The 17,505-nt window shown below is 44.4% G+C and overlaps 1 long non-coding RNA gene across 3 annotated transcripts in view; it reads left to right on the top strand.

The window, feature by feature from the left end:
• The first annotated feature begins 706 nt into the window (after positions 1–706).
• LOC127492378 (uncharacterized) overlaps positions 707–17,505 on the top strand; it is a 192,160-nt gene continuing 175,361 nt past the window's right edge. The window contains exon 1 of one of the 3 annotated variants that reach the window (XR_011379329.1): positions 707–1,543. This is a non-coding gene — a long non-coding RNA (uncharacterized lncRNA). The remainder of the gene's footprint in view (positions 1,544–17,505) is intronic. The other 2 variants (XR_011379327.1, XR_011379328.1) reach the window with 2 other exon arrangements.

The raw sequence follows: 17,505 nt of genomic DNA, 5'->3' as shown, positions 1-17,505 counted from the left end.
CAATTAAAATTGGTGAATAATGTCTTTCCCCCTTGATAAATAATGTGGATGGCCTGCAGTCTGCTTAAATTCCTGGCAAGGGATTTAACAGTCTATTGTGTCAGGAACAATGTGGATGCAAATTGTAAACATTTATCATCTACAAAGTTTCATGCAGTTTTCAAAGCAATGTCAGTTGAAACAGATGCGCTAACCCCCCCCAAGTATAAAACAGTATTTAGAAGATTTCTCCACATTCCCTCAAAACATTTTGGTTTCCAGTAAATTTTATTTATTATGTAAAACAATATTGTAAAATCTACTAGAAAGTGAACAGTAATGGGTAAAAAGTCTAATGTCCTCTAAAATTGATTTCTTGTCTTTTTAGACACCATGAACTATTACTAAAATATATCAATAAATCCTTCCATTTAGTGTAATTTAGTAGGGAAACTACTTTGCATGTTTATTAGTGCTTATTAGGGGGTAACTACATACATGCTGGTGAAAATCCCCCAATATATTTATCTATCATCTTAGAATTTTACAATTGTTATTATTTTCTCATGAAAAATCACTGATCCTCACGGGAAAGTCCAAAGATTTGAAAGTCTTAAGAGTAAATTAATAGTTTGCCAAGGGGGAAAATACTTTAAGAATTATTATGACTCAATATAGCACCTTCAAAGAGAAAGACATGAATCAACAAGCATTGACTAACTTCTTACAAGGCCTTGAACTGAGCATGTGGGGAATACAGAGAAAAATAAATGATGAGTTAGACCCCAAGAGACTTACAATCTAGTTTGTCAGAGTGGTCAAGTTAAAGCATATGACAGTATAGGAGCTAATAATCCCCAAACTGAATAGATATCATAAAGCACATTTTAATCATTTTGAGTAGAAACACTATTCTTCTGAGATAATCAGTTAAGACTCCAGGAAGAGATGAAATTAAGCAGAGATTTAGAAATGGTGAACTATAAATATAGCAGACTCCCCTTCTAGGGGATTCCAAGCTGTGAAACTGTATAGTATCAAACCCCATGGCAGTCCATGCTCTGTTTTCTCTTGAATGCCCTGCCATTTGGACACCTAGTCTCTGTCCTTTAGTATTTTATGCTCTGATGGCTCCTTTGGATCCCTGCTGTTGTGGTTAAGGGGGCACTGTTAAGTGACATAAGGGACACTTGAACACAAGCACTGAGATACTGCGACAGTTGATCTGATAAGTGAGACAGCTACCAAGTGACTAATGGGTGGGTAATATATACAGTGTGAGGACGGTGGACAAAGGGGTGATTCACATCCTGGACAGGAAGGCATGAGAGATTTCATCACACTCCTCAGAAGAGTGTGCAATTTAAAACGGACAAACTGTTTACTTCTAGAATCTTCCGTTTAATATTCTTAGACAACGATTGACTGGGGGTAAATGATCTTGTGCGTATAGAGGGACCATTGTACGTGATTGTACGTGGAAAGGAGTATGAAGGAAACTTCTTGGTGAGAAATACCACGAGGAAAGATCCGAAAACAAAAGAGAAGCTCACAGACTTGGGAGGTGAGTTTGACTGAAGTGAGGGATTGCTGTCTGGTGATGGGAGGAGTCTGCTCTGAGGATTCTTGTGTAAGGATTCAGAGGCAATGAAGTTCAAGTCCCGGATCTCTGCTACATGCGAACGACATGTTACTTAGCGATTTGACAGTTTTGTACCTCAGTTTCCTTTCTATACAGCGCAGATGGTGTCTGCCAGGCAGAGCTGCGAGGGCCGCGTGAAACAACAGCTCATTGTGATCCAGTAGAGGGGTGGTCATTTCCTCTGTGGCAAATGGGCAGGGCAGAGAGGCCACGCGGGGCTTGGGAGAGGGAGTGACGTCACTACACAGATGGTGTGGGCTTGGGGAATGCCAGATTTGTGATGTTGTGCAGAATGGGTGTGCCGGAGGTGAGAGTAACAGTGGACCACACACAGAAACAAGGCAGTCTAAACCGGCGGTCCTGGCTATGGCCAAGCCTGTGGAAACAATGACGTAAATATCAGAAGAAAGGAATGAAGGGATTTGGTTAAGACAGAGCTAAATGCGACAAATGAAACCCAGGAGAAAAACTTACTATTTCTCAGGTTAAGGAAAGAAGCATCAAACTAATAGAAGAAAATGCTAAGGAAAAACTTACCACAACCACTTGTTTTGATTTCTGTTTTGTGCTGCTTTATCTGCCCAGTGTCCCATCCAGATCTTTCCTTTGGGTTGGTTACTCTCTTTCCACTTTGGTGACATGTTTGTTATCTAGGGAATCGTAGTCCTTTAGTTCCCTGGCATCAGTGATTGGGCTGCAGGTGAACGTGTAATGAGGCTGGGCCAGTAAAAGTCATTCCCCAGAATTTTTCTGCCTGAAGATAAATCCTGTTGGCCTCTCTGGATTTAGAAGCTAGAAGGTTATCAATCAGCAGAAAACTTCTGGCAGAAATGAGTGAAACCAATTGGAGACCAAGGAGATTAGAGAAGCAGGAAGATTTAGAAGCTTGGTGATGTTGAGATTAGCTTTATTTCCTAGGGTCCACAGAGTTGGCCTAATTTCTACAGGATGTCTTTTCAAATTTCTGTGAGCTAACCACTGTCCTTCAAGTAAATTTCTTTGCATTTAAGCCAGGTTATGCAAGAGAGACACCAGTGTTGGGCTTTATAAAAGTTCAAAGTTTCTTCAAGCCAAAAATATTACAAACAAGATTAAATCAAGTTGGGAAATGCTTGTCAACAACTACAATAGGACAAAAAGGGCACCTATCAAATGGAGTCAGTTTATATCTCAGTAAGAAAGTAGTAACATTCCAAGAGAACAATGAGCAGGGGCCAAGAGCAGACCATTTGCACAAGAAAGAGTCAATAAATGAGTCTCCTTTAATGGTAATCAAATATGCACCCAGGCAAAAAAGTCTGATAGCTCAGGAATCAAATCGCAAAGATGAAAAACATGGGAGGAACATTTAGGTACAGTGCGTGCATGAGTTCTACATTTCTTGAGGGCTACCTTTGCTGTATGTCTCAAGAGCCTAAAAAGTCAATGACCCTTGATTAAAACATTCCACTTCCGTGAATTATCTTAATGGAGTAATCAAACATCCTGATTTGTGCACAAAGATTCATATGTAAAGTGATATGTTGGTGAAATTGTAATTGTCTGACAGTGATTGTTGATGAAATAATGAGGAATGTACAGTCATATGCTGAAAAATTATGGGCCAATAAAATCACATTTTTGGATATACTTCCTTGACATGGAAAATGTTTACTGTATACTAATGGAAAAAAGATTGTGCAAAGTGACGTGATCTAATATTACTATTATAATAATATGTTCTAAATATTATTTTATCTGTGTGCATGTATGTGTGTATGTGTTAGGATGTGAAAAAATGGGACTTTTTTTAGCAAGAATTTTTGGCCAAAGTCAAAAGCTAAGAATAATTGATAACAAGTATACTCACATAATCAACAGTTCCATAGTATTTATGGTCAATTTAAAAAAAAGAGGCTTGGTAATCACCATTACCACTAGCAGGAGCCTATAGAAGAGATTTCTCAGAAAAGATAACATGAAGTGAGTTTAGAGAGTGCTTTTCTGCATGGACTGTGGCAGTTGATATGGCCCTGGAGGTATCTGAAGTGGGAAGTAGGCTGGGCAGTCCACAATGGCATGGCAACGAGAGGGGGCAGCAAAGTGAGAAGAGGCCTCACTTCTCCCTTGGGGAGGGGTATGTGGGTTTTTGTCCATGGGGTGATTGGGATGCTCTCCCTTCCCTTCATCTCTTCCCAACTGTTCCAAAGTAACCCACTAGCTCTCAAAAGGCCAGTTCCCTTATGGTTTCTTGCCTACCTGGGCTCTTTTTAACTCCCAACACCACAGCTTCCTCCAATCCAAGTCTTTGCACTACAGATAGCCCTGAGCTCAGGGAAGGCAGAAGCACGATCTTGACTTAGATAGAATTGGACTTTAAAGGCTTGCATGTTAAATGGTTCCCACGCCCAAACATGACAGGAACGCTATGGCATCTGCCTGGATCCTGGGTAAGGGCAGGGGATGGAGAACTGATGAAACACACTTGAAGGTCGTGGTGGGGAGGAAGGAAATCACACAGCTTTGTCTTTGTACTCCACCACGCTCAGCCTGTTCCATAATCACTCCAAAATGCATCGATCAAGGGTGGAAAAGCATACATTGAAACATTTTCTGAAATCATCTCTGAGTGATGAGGGTATAGGTACTTTTTAACATCTTATTTGTATCTTTCCCGTAGAGTTGTCAAAATTTCCAAAGTAAATTTGTAAACTTGTGTGACTTAAGAAAAAAATTTAAAAATAAAAAAATCCCTAAACAGTACTAGTAAAAAACAAGACATATAAATGAAAGGTGTAGAGGAGATGGCTTCAGAGACTAGAGAAGAAGCGAGACTAAGACCAAACCTTTAAAAGGGAAGTGTCTCCTTCTTATGTCAGGAGAACCACACTGTATCCGTATTTCTGTGGAAATTGCCTTTTGTTTCTCGGAGACCCTCTTAATTTTCATTTCTCCACAGTAGGCCTGGCTCTTGCCAGCTCTTCTTAGAATACTGCAGTGACCTCATAATCCATGCAGAGGGAGACAGAACCAAGCTCCACACTGTTGACTGGACTATCTTCTCCAACCATACCTTCCTCTTTGTTCACCTCTTCCCAATTGCTCCAAAACCAACCTCTAGCTTTGATAAGGCCATTTTCTTCATCGTCTCTTATACAAGGCCAAACTTAACCCTACCTGGGCTACAGTTAATTCCCAACAACCAAAAGGACCTCTCTGTCTCATTAAATTGTCACCATTCTGTAGAGCTCAACTTGGGTCTAGCCCTTTCATTTCAGAGAGTAATAGGTACATGGTTTGGTAGTTGGCTACAGTGAAAAAGTGAGTTCTTTACTTTTCATATATGCAAAGAATTATAAACTCCACCAGTGTCAGAACTGTGCCCTGTACTTGTGTGTGTGTGTGTGCATTATGCGTATAGCCTCATGTGATACATTGTTTAGCACATAATCTCAGAAAACACTGGTGAATGAATTGCCTCTCAGTAATTATCATGGACCTATTTATTTTGTTAATTCATTATCAAAGCTCTTAGGATTCTGAAACTTGAAATAGTCCCTTTTGAATGTGGTGAACTTTCTAAATCATCTTTTCTCTTTTTTCACTTAGGTATGTGGCCACGTAGAAGTAATTTCACATCACAGTATCTTAAATAGAGTAACAGAGTAGACTTAGATGAGAGCAGAATAAGACAATAGACCTAGATAGAAGAGCCCTTATTTAAAACCACTGGTACTCGCAATGAAAAGAAACTTTCATAGTGCTATTATTACTTTAAAAATTACTTTCTGAGTTTCCAAACAAGGGCTATTAAAAATATAGACAGCTTTTTCACACTTCCTCCCACTCTATCTTCGAGGAAAACCTATTTTTTTCCTTTATCTTTCTGAACAGATTGAAGGGAATAAAAGAGGCTCATGCTTATTTTCTCCACACCTAAATTTTCCCATTATAAGTAAATTTGCCCTGACTCCACATAAATATTAATTAAAGAGCAAGAGAGAGAGAGAGAAAGAGAGAGAGACAGAGAGAGATTAGACACAGAGCAAGAGGTCAGGGATTTTCTTAGGTCCTTGGAAGGGCCCTAGCCAACAGGACTGTCAAACACTAAATATTTCTGTGAGCTGCATATTTCAGAAGTCTGGTCTAGGGCGTTGATTGGATCTGACCTCGTTAAGATCAGTGCTGATCACAATACTGAGCTAGCTGTAGTGTTCAGGCGTTTTTGTTAAGCCCCTACTCCAACCGTTCACTTTGGAGCAAGGTTTGTGGTATAGACCAGACAGGAGCTGTGTACTCCCTCCAGCTGGACTCTCACCACCAGGGCCTATCCTGTCCCCCAAGTAGCAGCTTAGGGGAACCAGTCTGAGTATCTGGGTGAGCCCCAATCCCTGAGGCAGCGAGCCCCTCTGTACTTTCCTCCCTGAAAACCTGCCTGACCTCCCAGGTCCATGCCCACCCTGCTCCCCCTACTCCCTTTAAAAAAAAATTCAACTCTTAGGCTTCTGACGATTCCCTACCATTGGGTGGGCAGGTTGCAGAGGGTGAAAGGCAGGCTGTTCTGCTGCTGATGGCCCGGCAGAGGTAAGCACAGGGCTGGAATTCAGAACCCTCTTCCCCATGGAAACCTCGCTCTACTGTTAGGTAGGTTCTGTGGCTGGTTTAGAACTCAGAAGGGGGATGTGGGTCAAGTGGACTTCTGTGATTTCTCTTGGACACCCATCCATTCCTTTTCAGTTGTTTCCTTAGAAAATGGCCCTGAGTTCCAAACACTTGACCATGAATCACTTTTGTGTGTGTGGAGAAAGCACTGGGGACCTAAATTATTTGTCTGCTGTGAATCCAGACAGGTGTGGGTCCCTTTGAAGGGCTTAGCTCGTACCACCCTTGCTCTAGGCCTGGGACTCCTGAGCTGTTAAGGAAACCACATACACCATAGAGTGAGCATCCCAAAAAGAAATAACAGATCTGAGAGGAGAGTGTGCACAGGAGCTTGGTACAAGATCCTGAGGGTGGTGGGGCAGAAGGACAGGTAAGGGTGAAGTTTTCTAGGCCTGTTGGCCCAGCCCCATAGAGATTTTAACAGTGTTTTATCAAGTCAGTTTCCATAGCCAGAGCCATTTGCAAGAGGGTTGTAACAAAAAGCAAGTAGAACAATGAACTCTAGAGAGTTCCCTTAGAAATGGAGGCCAGGGCTAACGTTATCTTTTGACTAGTAATAGGGCCTGCTGTAAAGGTGTGTGTGTTGGGGGGCTATTCCACAGTTCAGCTGGAACAAAATAAATGTTCCTTGCCTATAGCAAAGACCACACCAATCTGATAATGACAGAGGTGTAACAATAGCAGCAAAGAAAGTTGGAAGCCACATGAAATGATGAAAGACATAGAGGCCATCATAGGGAGCAGAGGAAATGTTCATGGCCATTTCTGAATCTGGGTGGGAGCCTACAGGTTCAGGGAAGAGGGTCAAAGGACGGAGATCCATAGAGGGAGATCAGGGGATCTCATCTCAATTTATCAAATTTTGTCCTTTTGACTGTGTCCTGGGAACTTGGTTGTTCTCATAGATCCCTTGGTGCTAGTCCAGGATCAAGCATAAAGCACCCCTCAAAAAATGCTACTGAAAGCCTAGACAAATAAAATGAAATAAAATATACTTGGCACCTAATAAAAATGACTAAATACATTGAGGTTCAGACAGAAGACAAAAGACTTCCTGTGCTGCTGTACTGAAGACACGTTCTATGTAGGTCTGGAGCCCAGTTTTACCCTTTGTTGTTTAACATTATAGCTGTTGACGGTGCCCATCCCATCTCGGCCCGCAGAGCAGCACTACAGACTTACGAAGAGAAACCAGCCACCGCTTTGGTTGTTTAAAAGTGGTTTTATGGTCCGCTGGGGGCACCAAGCCTTTCCTCCTAAATGAGGTTGGGTGGGTAACAACGTGGAGGGTAAGGTGATGACGGCAGTGCCGGTGCATACAGGGGTAGGAGGAAATTTTGATGAGGGGTGTGATGTGTAGTCTGGCCATGACTCCTGCAGCCAGGAAGCCTTCTCCCAAAAGTTGAGAGTGTAGTGCCACTGCGGCAATGGGCCCTTATGCATCCTAACCATCTTCTCCCCCCACTGCCGTTGTCACTGTCTTCATCCAGGCCCTCATTAACCCCGCCTTCTACCTGGGCTCCTTCCGGTCCCATCTCCGCTCCATCCATCCTCCACGCAGCGGCTGGAGGAAGACCTCTGAAACCGCAGACCCCACTTTATCAGCACAATGCTGCTTCCTGCGGCCCTTTCCATTCCTCTTTTCATTTCACACTGCATTGATTGACAGCAGCGAGCTATTCCTCACACACACACCATCGCAGGCTCTCGCTTCGCAGGCTTTGCTCCTGGGGCAGGCATGTGGTCTGCTTCCATTGACTGTGCCTGAAATACAATCTCAGTACTTCACTTCACACAAGATGAAGCCCACACTTTTAAGGTCTCCATTTTCTCCCTACCTTTTCAAACATCCCAGAATCATTGCTTCAGCCAGACTGTTCTATAACATTTATGGTTACCTACAACCTCTTTCTCCTTCTGGTGGTTGTTTATACTGACCTCTGCCAGCAGAGCCCTGTATGTCTCTATCCATTCATTAATGCCTTCGCTGAGGCATTCCAACCCCAGTGATTTCTTGCTCTTCCAATCTCCGAGTTCTTGTTGTTTGGACTCATTGCATTGGACTGAATATTGGTTTGGCTCTTCATGAGTATGTCCTACCTCTGCCACAAATTTCCAAGCTCTGTGAGAGTAAAGACCATGCCTCAAGTTCCTAAGCATGCCTAACTGGCTGTCTTGTACATGGTGGGTACTTAGTGGATATTTGTGGTTCTTCATCTATTGGATCTACTCTCTTCCCTTAGGTCATGGTGGCCCCACATTTTGGTGAGCTTTTATTAAATGAGTTCAGAGAAGACAGGCCAGTAAATTTTAACTTCCAAATGTAGAAGTTACTCAAGGTCAAATTCCTCAGTTCCCCAAAAGGGGATAATAACTTTTATGGGGTGCCTAGCAACAGTCTTAAGTTCTACTGAGCAAGTCCCAGGAGCCTGTAACTTTTGTGTCAATGAGAATTATAATTACTGAGAACAATTAGAATGCTGTGGAAACCATGAATATTACAATTCATGCATCTGTAAAATTGCCATTTCAAGGCTCATGAAAGATACAAGCTTAAAACAAAGGAGAACACAAAAAGCTTTGAACTAGATTTCTTGTCACAATAAAGAAAGTTACTTTAAGGTAGTTGGGACTATTTAATTCTTTTTACACATATTCCGGTTTGTTTCTGAGTGTTTCAGCTTCATGAGACTCTTCTGGTATTCTTATTTTTCTACTCAAAATTCTCTTATCTATATTCATGGTTTTATTATGCTTTTGATAAAAATTCTAATCAATACCTTGTGCAACTTGATATGTAATGCATTTTTTCTTCTAAAGATCTAGGACACAAATTATATGTCATTTATCTTCCCCTAGAATTTAGCGTCTTTTCCATTGTAAGCGACAAAATACTTGGCTTATGCAGAAGGGAATTAATGACTCATTTAAAGCTGGAAGTGTAAGGCTAGATCAAGCCACAAGCACGGCTGGGATTAGACCTGAAAAGATATCATACATATTTGGGTTCTTGCCATCTTTTGCCTTCCAAGTGTTGCCTGAAGTCATAGGCATCATGTGGCAGCAAGAGGGAGGTGACAACTCTGAGTCCTTGAAGTCCTTTATCCCAAGCTTCAAGGCAGCACAAAGAAGGATGCTCTTCCGTAGACATCTCAGTGAATGTGTCTCATTGATTCTCAGTGTTGATGTGTCCACCCTAAACCAATTACCGTGGACTTGGTGGAGGGGCAGGGTAGGCACCCCCTCTCCGTAAGGGTGTGAACTGCTCCACCAGATTCTCGTGGACTGAGAATGTGGATGAACTGATGGTCTTCCGGAAATGCACTTACTCAGCTCTGAGGAGCAATCAGCCTTGTTGACCACATCCTCTTTGAATATATTTTGTTGGCTTTTGTGATGCCTCAGATTTGCCTTCTTTTATCTGGTCATTATAGCCTTTCTCTGGTCATTAGATGTTCTAGTCTCTCTAGGCTAGATCCTAGATACTCTGCTAATTGGTGTCCCTTCTAGGGGATTTCATTCATATCCAGGGCCACCTACTAACCAAGGATGAAATTCCCTCTGCAGTCAGAGGCCCTTTGCACTCTTGTACTCCACTTCTGTCTCCAGCCGCCTATTTGGTTTCTCTACTTGGCTCTTTTAAGGTCACTTCCGACTCAGCACGTTCAAAACCATATCTCCTGTCCTTCAAACAAATCTGTCTGAATGACACAGATGGAGATGTTACCCAGTATCACGCATCACGCTAACCTAGAAATTCAGAAGAAGCAGAGGGATTCTCAGGCACTGAGAGTGGCTCACCAGGTCCTGCCTTCCTCCTCCAGACCTGCACTTCTGCCACACTTAAGTGAGGTTTGCTCTGGGTGACAGTCCAGTCATGAACCATCTCTGTATGTCGGGGAGCTGCTGTGCTGTGGCTTTGAAAACACTCCAAATACTTACATAGTTTGCTCCGTGCGTAACCAGTTTTGTGGTGACAAACTCAGAGCATGCTCCCCACTCCCCCTGACAACGTGATGTCTCCCCTTATCGGATTACATGTGTGACTTACTGACCTCAACTACTGGACTTCAAAATACGGTCGTATGTTGCTTGAAAAACAAATACAACAAGCCCGTTCTGAGTGCAGTGTTGCTTGCGGTACATTGAACCACTCACTATCCATCCAGGTCAGCAAGCCAGAAACTTCAGCACCATCTTCCAATGTCTGTGATGCCATGATGTACAGACTTTTTCACCCATAGGCCCCGGCTCCCAGCTCCTGCAGCCCTGGTAATTTCCTAAGTGACTAGGACAATAAGGCAAAATATTTTGCCTTTTGTCTTCTGTTCTTGCAATAGCTTCAGAGTCATAAAGAAAAGATAAGGGTTTTGTTATTTACAACAAGCCCTTTCAAAGGCACCTGAGCTTATTTCAAGAAGGTGATGGTTGGAGACTCCCTAGACAGTCACAGGGTGGGAGCCTGGGTGCCAGAGGAAGCAGCATTATGCTCAGAGAGCTGGGATCTCAGCCCCACTCCCTGACTCCTAGGGAGACAGAGGGTTTAAGTTGAGTGCCAATGGCCAATGGTTTAATCAGTGATGCCTACATAATGAAGCATCTATAAAAAGCAAAAAAGAACTGGGTTCGGATAGCTGAACATGTTTGAGATTCAAGTGCCTGGAGAGGGAATGGAAGCTTCATGCTCTTCCCCACTTACTTCACCCTATCCATCTCTTTATCTGGGATTCATCGATATCCTTTGTGGGGCAGGTGTCATGGTGCAGCAGGTTAAACTGTCACTTTGGAAGCCCACATCTCATATCGGAATGCCACTTTGAGTCTTGGCTACTCTGCTTTTTTTTTTTTTATAAATATTTATTCATGTATTCGAAAGGCAGAGTTACACAGAGAGAGGAGAGGCAGAGAGAGAGAGAGTCTTCCATCCGTTGATTCACTCCCCAAATGGCCACAATGGCCAGAGCTGAACTGATCCGAAGCCAGGAGCCAGGAGCTTCTTTTGGGTCTCCCACACAGGTGTGCCATCTTCTACTGCTTTCCAAGGCCACAGCAGAGAGCTGGATCAGAAGTGGAGCAGCTAGGACTCGAACTGGCACCCAGCACAGCAGGCAGGGCTTTAACCTGCTGTGCCACAGCGCTGGCCCCGCTACTCTGCTTCTAATCCAGGTCGCTGATAATGTGCCCAGGAACTAGCAAATATTGCCTTTAGTACTTGAGTTTCTGCCACCCATGTGGGAGAACTGGATGGAGTTCCTGCGTCCAGGCTTCAGTCTAGCCCAGACCTGGATGTTGTGTCCATTTGGCAGAGTGAACCAGCAAATGGAAGATGTCTCTCTTTCTGTCACTCTGCCTTTCAAATGGATAAACTCATATGTACCTAAATACATCTTATAAAATACTTGGTAATATGTTAAGTGTTTCCTTTAGTCCTATGAGCCATTCCAGCAAACTGAATCTGTGGAAGGGGTTGTGGGAACCCTGACTTCAGTCAGAAGTGCAGGAAAAGCAACCTGGAGCTTACCACTGGCACCTGAAGTACGGTTGCAGGGGATGGTCTTAGGGTCTGAGCCCTCAACCTGTGGAATCGGATGCTATCTCCAGGTAGATAGAACCAAAACTGAATCGGATCAGTGTCTGCCCAGCTGGTGTCCACTATGGAACTGATAGCTTGCTTGGTGCATGGTGTTGCGGTGGATTCACTCTGAGAGGAGGAGCGCTGTGGGGGCAAGAGGCAGGGAGTCACCACACAGACCCCGTGGAGCCAGGTAAAAGCAGGACAGAGGCAGAAGCCTGCAGACTCGTTTATTTCAGTTGGTACAGCAGCTTAAATAGCCAAGGCAGCCAATCCGGTCAAGGGGCGGTCTATGTCTTAACCAATCACAGCCTGTTGCCAGGCAGTTTCCAAAGCCATCCAATCACAGCCTGTTGCCAGGCAGGCTCCGTTGCCAGGTGGTTTTCAAAGCCATCCAATCACAGCCTGTTGCCAGGCAGGCTCCGTTATCAGTGGCCATCTTGGTATTGCCTTCTCATTCCACCACAGCATGGTGTCAGAGCAGTCTGTGTTGTGAAAGAACAGGACAAATTGAGTTGGTTTCTTCTACACAGTGTCCATTGCCTTTACTCCCCATTGCTTTGCTGATCGGTTGTGGAGTCCTACAAACTCTGCCCCTGCATCTCTCAAGTCCTTCCCCTTCTCTCACTTTTACACTCATTCCTTATTCCAAGCCATTATCTTTAGTCATCTGATCACCACACAACTTCTCAGCTCTTCTTCCAAATCTTCTTTTCTTTTCTTTTCTTTTTTATTTGACAGGTAGAGTTATAGACAGTGAGAGAGAGACAGAGAGAAAGGTCTTCCTTCTGTTGGTTCACCCCCCAAATGGCAGCCATGGCCGGTGCTGTGCCAGTCTGAAGCCAGGAGCCAGGTGCTTCCTCCTGGTCTCCCATGTGGATGCAACAGCCCAAACACTTGGGCCATCCTCCACTTCCCTCCCGGGCTACAGCAGAACGCTGGACTGGAAAAGGAGCAACCGGGACTAGAACCCAGCACCCATATCAGATGCCGTTGCCACAGGTGGAGGATTAACCAAGTGAGCCAGGGCGCTGGCCCCAAATCTACTTTTCTTTGGTAGAGTGTATGTTTTCAGAATGCAAGTTCAAAGACTTTCCATGCACAACAAAGCTCCTCCCATGGTCTAAACAACTTCGCTAATAGGACTTTTTCCTGCCCATCATCACCCAAACTCTCCATCACCCCTCCTTGCCTTCTGTCTTCCAGCCTGGTGGTTTCTGTTACACACACACACACAGAGGACAATGGCCCCTAAAGTTGTCTATATTTTAATCACGAACACCCCGGAACGTGTTGCTTTATGTGGCAGATGGACTTCGGAGATGTGATTCAGTTAGGGACCTTGGGTTGGGGAGCTCACCCAGCTGGGCCCCGTGTAACCACAAAGGGCACCCGAAGAGGGGACCAGGATGATCAGAGGCAGAGAAGGGGCCGCGATGACGGAAGCGAGGAGGGGGTGATGAGCCAAGGGACGGGGAGGCCTTCGATAACCGGAAAAGGCAAGGCGATGGACGCTCCCTGAGAACTTCCGGAAGGCACGCGACCTGGGCAGTGCTGTGATTTCTAGGACTTCTGAACTCTAGGATCACTCACTGGTGGTGTTTTGAGTTTGTGGTAATTCGCTACAGCGGTAACAGAAAACAAAGAGATAAACCATGGGTCGGAATCTCTTCAGTGTGTCCTTCCAGAGAGACTCTTACCCTGCCATGCGTTAGCTTGTGCCTCAAGGTTGCCCTGTGGGGTCCTCGCCATCCGGGTCTCTCGCCTTCCGGTCCTGGTGGGCGTGGCCAGTAGGACGCATGCGCAGGCTACAGAAGCGTGAGGGCGGGTGTTCGCCTCCCTGTGACCGTGCCGCTGAAACTCTGCCGGCTGGTTGTACTCGTCTCCTGCAGGCCACAGCTCCTGTCAGATGTCCTTCCTCATTCGTGTATGGTTCTAGAAACTGCTTTATGCCCTGCCCCCCCCCCCCCCCCCCAGCTGGGGTGGTAGTAGTTTACGGCTCCCTGCTCTTGCTAGTCTATGGTACTGCGTTATTCTGTACTATTTTCCCCATAGCCTGGCCTCATCTTGGTCAATAGTCTCTTTATTAAATACTCCTCACATTGCCCAATTTGAAAGGACCATCTGTTTCCCCACAGGATGCTGACTCATACAGACCTTCTTCTATTCCCTTCTGCCTCAGGGCCTTGGTAAATGCTGCTTCCTTTGCCAGGAAAGCTCTTCACCCCAACCGCACTCTCTTCCTGCATTAATCTTCAGAATTCTGCAGAAGCACTTCCTAGAGAAGGTCCTGCCCCCGCCTCAGTCGGGGTCAGACACTATCCACCTCACCACACGATGTAGCTGCACACGACACCATGTATCTGTGCACGTGTACTCCACACATTTATCACAGCTGGAGCTGCAGGGTTGTTTGTGAGTGCACCGAATTACTGTCTATCTTTCCCTCAAAAGCTGTATTATCGTGCATGCAACAGTAGCCTCTCGAGTCACCGACTATTGCACCATTGGACTGGGTCTAGCATAACCAAAGAACCGAGTTTTAAATTTTACCTAGTTTAAATTTAAGACCGAATAATAAAATTAATGGAAAAACCGGTAAGCATGTTTGAAGCTCCTACGGCTTGTGAATCTACTTTATCAACTCTAACGTTTATGAAATCTAAATGCAAATCAAGTACTTATGATGAAATTGCGGGTCTGAATAGAGATGGGCTGTATAAAATACACACTAGGTTTCAGAGACTTACTCCAAAAAGGAACATATTGTCTCATTAGTAATTTCACAATATTAATTAGAAGTTGAAACAATAATGTTTTGCATCTATTGAACCAAATAAAATACATTATTATAATCAGTTTCACTTGTTTCTTCCTTATTATTTATCTGTTTGAATTTTTTTTAAAGAAATCATTTGTTTGAGAGGCAGATAGAAAAAGCAGGCTGCTGGTTCACTCTCCACGTGCTTGCAGTGGCCAGGGTTGGGCCAGGCTGAAGCTGAGCGCTAGAAGCTCAGTCTGGGTCTCTTACACGGAGGGTGGTGGGGGGCAGGGACCCAAGCACTTGAGCCGCCCCTCTGCAGCCCGGGGTCTTATGAGCAGGAAGCTGGAGTCAGGAGTGGAGCCGGGAATCTGAACCTAGATGCTCCAGTATGACACATAGCAGTCTTAATTGGGCTACATGCCTGCCTCATGGGTCTTTTTACCTTTTTAAACCATGGCTACTAAAAAATTTAAAACAGCATGTGTGGCGTCATCTCTCTGGGACAGTGAGTGCTTCTCCAGATTAGAGCATGGCAGCCACGCTAGACCTTCTCTTGTGATGGGGTAGTGTGTGTCCTGGCTGTACAGGAGGACACTGCTGCACCTGGCAGGAAGCGGGCTTTTAGGGGGTTTCGAAGGGTAAGGGCCAACAATGCCAAAAAGGCTCAGGGCACTCAGATCTCAGATGAAGGTACTTCAAAAAGTTCGAGGAAACTGGAGTTGCAAGGTGTTTGTTTTGGTGCCAACATTTTGAAACCCATGCGTAGTTTTTTTTTTTTTTTTTTTTTCATGGTATTTATTTTCTACTACCTTTTTGAAGACCTATCTCACTAGGACCACGTCAGGGCTGCTACTTGTCCCCTCCCCACAGTGTCTGTTTCTTCTGCATGATTTTTCCTTCCTTCTCCCCAGCAAGGTCACACTTGTCTTTCACTCTGATTTCACCCAGTCTAATCCTTGGGAGTCTTACCTAAGACCCTGCATCCAACTGGGAGTGTTTATTTTACGCTGGCTGGAGTCTGCTTACCCTAAGGGACTCCTCCTACAAGGGAGATGAGGGAGATGAGCTTGGTTGCAGTGAGAAACAGGTCATTTGTGGGGAGGAAGTCAGCTATGCTCCTTAAACCTCTGCATTTTGGGTCATCCTCTCCCCCTTTCCAGCCTTTGTTTCTCCAAAAGAACCCTTTTAGTTAAGGAATACAAACTTCATGCATTTCATCAATACCACTTTAGGAACATAGTGATTCTTCCCACCATACCCACCCTCCCACCCCTCTTCCTCCTCCCTCTACTATTCCCAGTCTGATTTTTTACTAAGATCTATTTTGAATTAACTTTATACACAGGTTGACTCTATACTAAATAAAGAGTTCAACAAATTGCATGAAAAAAAAAAAAAACCAACCTGTTCCTCAACAGTCGAAACAAGGTCAGCTCTTTTCAACTCAAAACATCCTCCGCCTGTGGAACTCACCTCTAGCTCTCTGCCAGGCTTTCTTCTCCCCTATAAGATACGTGCACAGCTGCAGGCAAGACCCTGACTTTATGATTTTTAGGATGAAGGCCCTTTGAGTGCCCATACTGTCTGTGTGTGATTGGTATCTCTGTGAGGTCTGAGTGACCCGCAGGCTCACAGGAACTCCCCTGGCTGCCCAGCCCTGCCGCTCTGCACAGCTCCCTGTGCTGTTCGCAGATCTCACACAAGCCAGATCCAGTAGCTTATTCTCATTCATTCCATCTTTACACTTCCTTTAGTGCAATGACCTACTTAAGCTAAAGGGAAATACAAACCCCCAAGGAAATGTGCTGACAGCTGTTTCCTGGGTAGAATTAGGTTGGGCATGTGTCTTCGAGAAGCCTGGGAGCTCTAAGAATCGTTCTGGCTGGAGATGGAAGTGGAAAAGAAGGGAGAGAAGGTTACAGAAAAAAAGGTGTCAGACGACAAGTGTTCTTGAGAAGTGACTGGAGACTGAAGGTGGCAGGGAGGGCTGAGGTTTCCCTCTGACGTCTAGTCCCTCATCTCAGTTTCCTGCCTAGAAGTTCTGCTCCTTACGGTCATGGTCATGGTCTCAGGAACATTAGGGTCCAGAAACACAGAGTAAGCCAAATAATTATCGAAAAAATAATCTCATACTTGTTTTTTAGGCTAATAATGTTTTGACGTGTAACTAACAACCGTGTTTGGGAAACAATTTAAGGATAAAGGATTATAGATGGAAACAGTTTTAAACCACGCACAGGAACACCTGCTTATCTTGGATTTGCCTCACTTCCGACATGGGTGGTTTAGACTATGTAATGGCTGATGCCTTTCAGCTTTTAAATTTCTTGAAACACATAAGATTATTTACCTATTAGCCAGGGTATCTCATAATTTCCCATTATTTAGTAAAGCAGTTAACAAGTAGATTGATCTGTGATTTTTTTCTTTAAAAATTATTTGAAACACTCACACACACACACACAAACATAGACATAGAGAAGGAAGCTCCCCTTTGCTGGTCCACTCCACAAATACCTGCCATAGCTGAGGGCAATCTAGGTCTTCCACGGAGGTGGCAGGAACTTAATAACTTGAGCCATTGCTACTGCCTTCCAGGGTGTGCACTGGTAGGAAGTGGAAGTCAGGAACCAGCTCTGGGAGTTGAACCCAGGTACTCTGGTGTGGGATGAGGGCATCTTTACTGCTATGCTAAATACTTCCTCTCCCTTTCCCTTTCCCTTTTTTGGTGGAGGAATTTTGTAGGATGGCCAACAGGTAAGACACAAAAAAGACGTATGATTCAAACAAGCGACCAAAGCAAATGGGCCTTTGAATTATGGACAACTGATTATTTATGAGCTATAGCATCCTTGTGGAAACCTCTGGAATGAGTCACAGGGCCCATTGCTCTAGGCGTTCAATTCT

The sequence above is a fragment of the Oryctolagus cuniculus genome, chromosome 10, assembly GCF_964237555.1.
Source record: "Oryctolagus cuniculus chromosome 10, mOryCun1.1, whole genome shotgun sequence".
Lineage (NCBI taxonomy): Eukaryota > Metazoa > Chordata > Mammalia > Lagomorpha > Leporidae > Oryctolagus > Oryctolagus cuniculus.
This window is presented reverse-complemented; position numbering and strand designations above follow the sequence as displayed.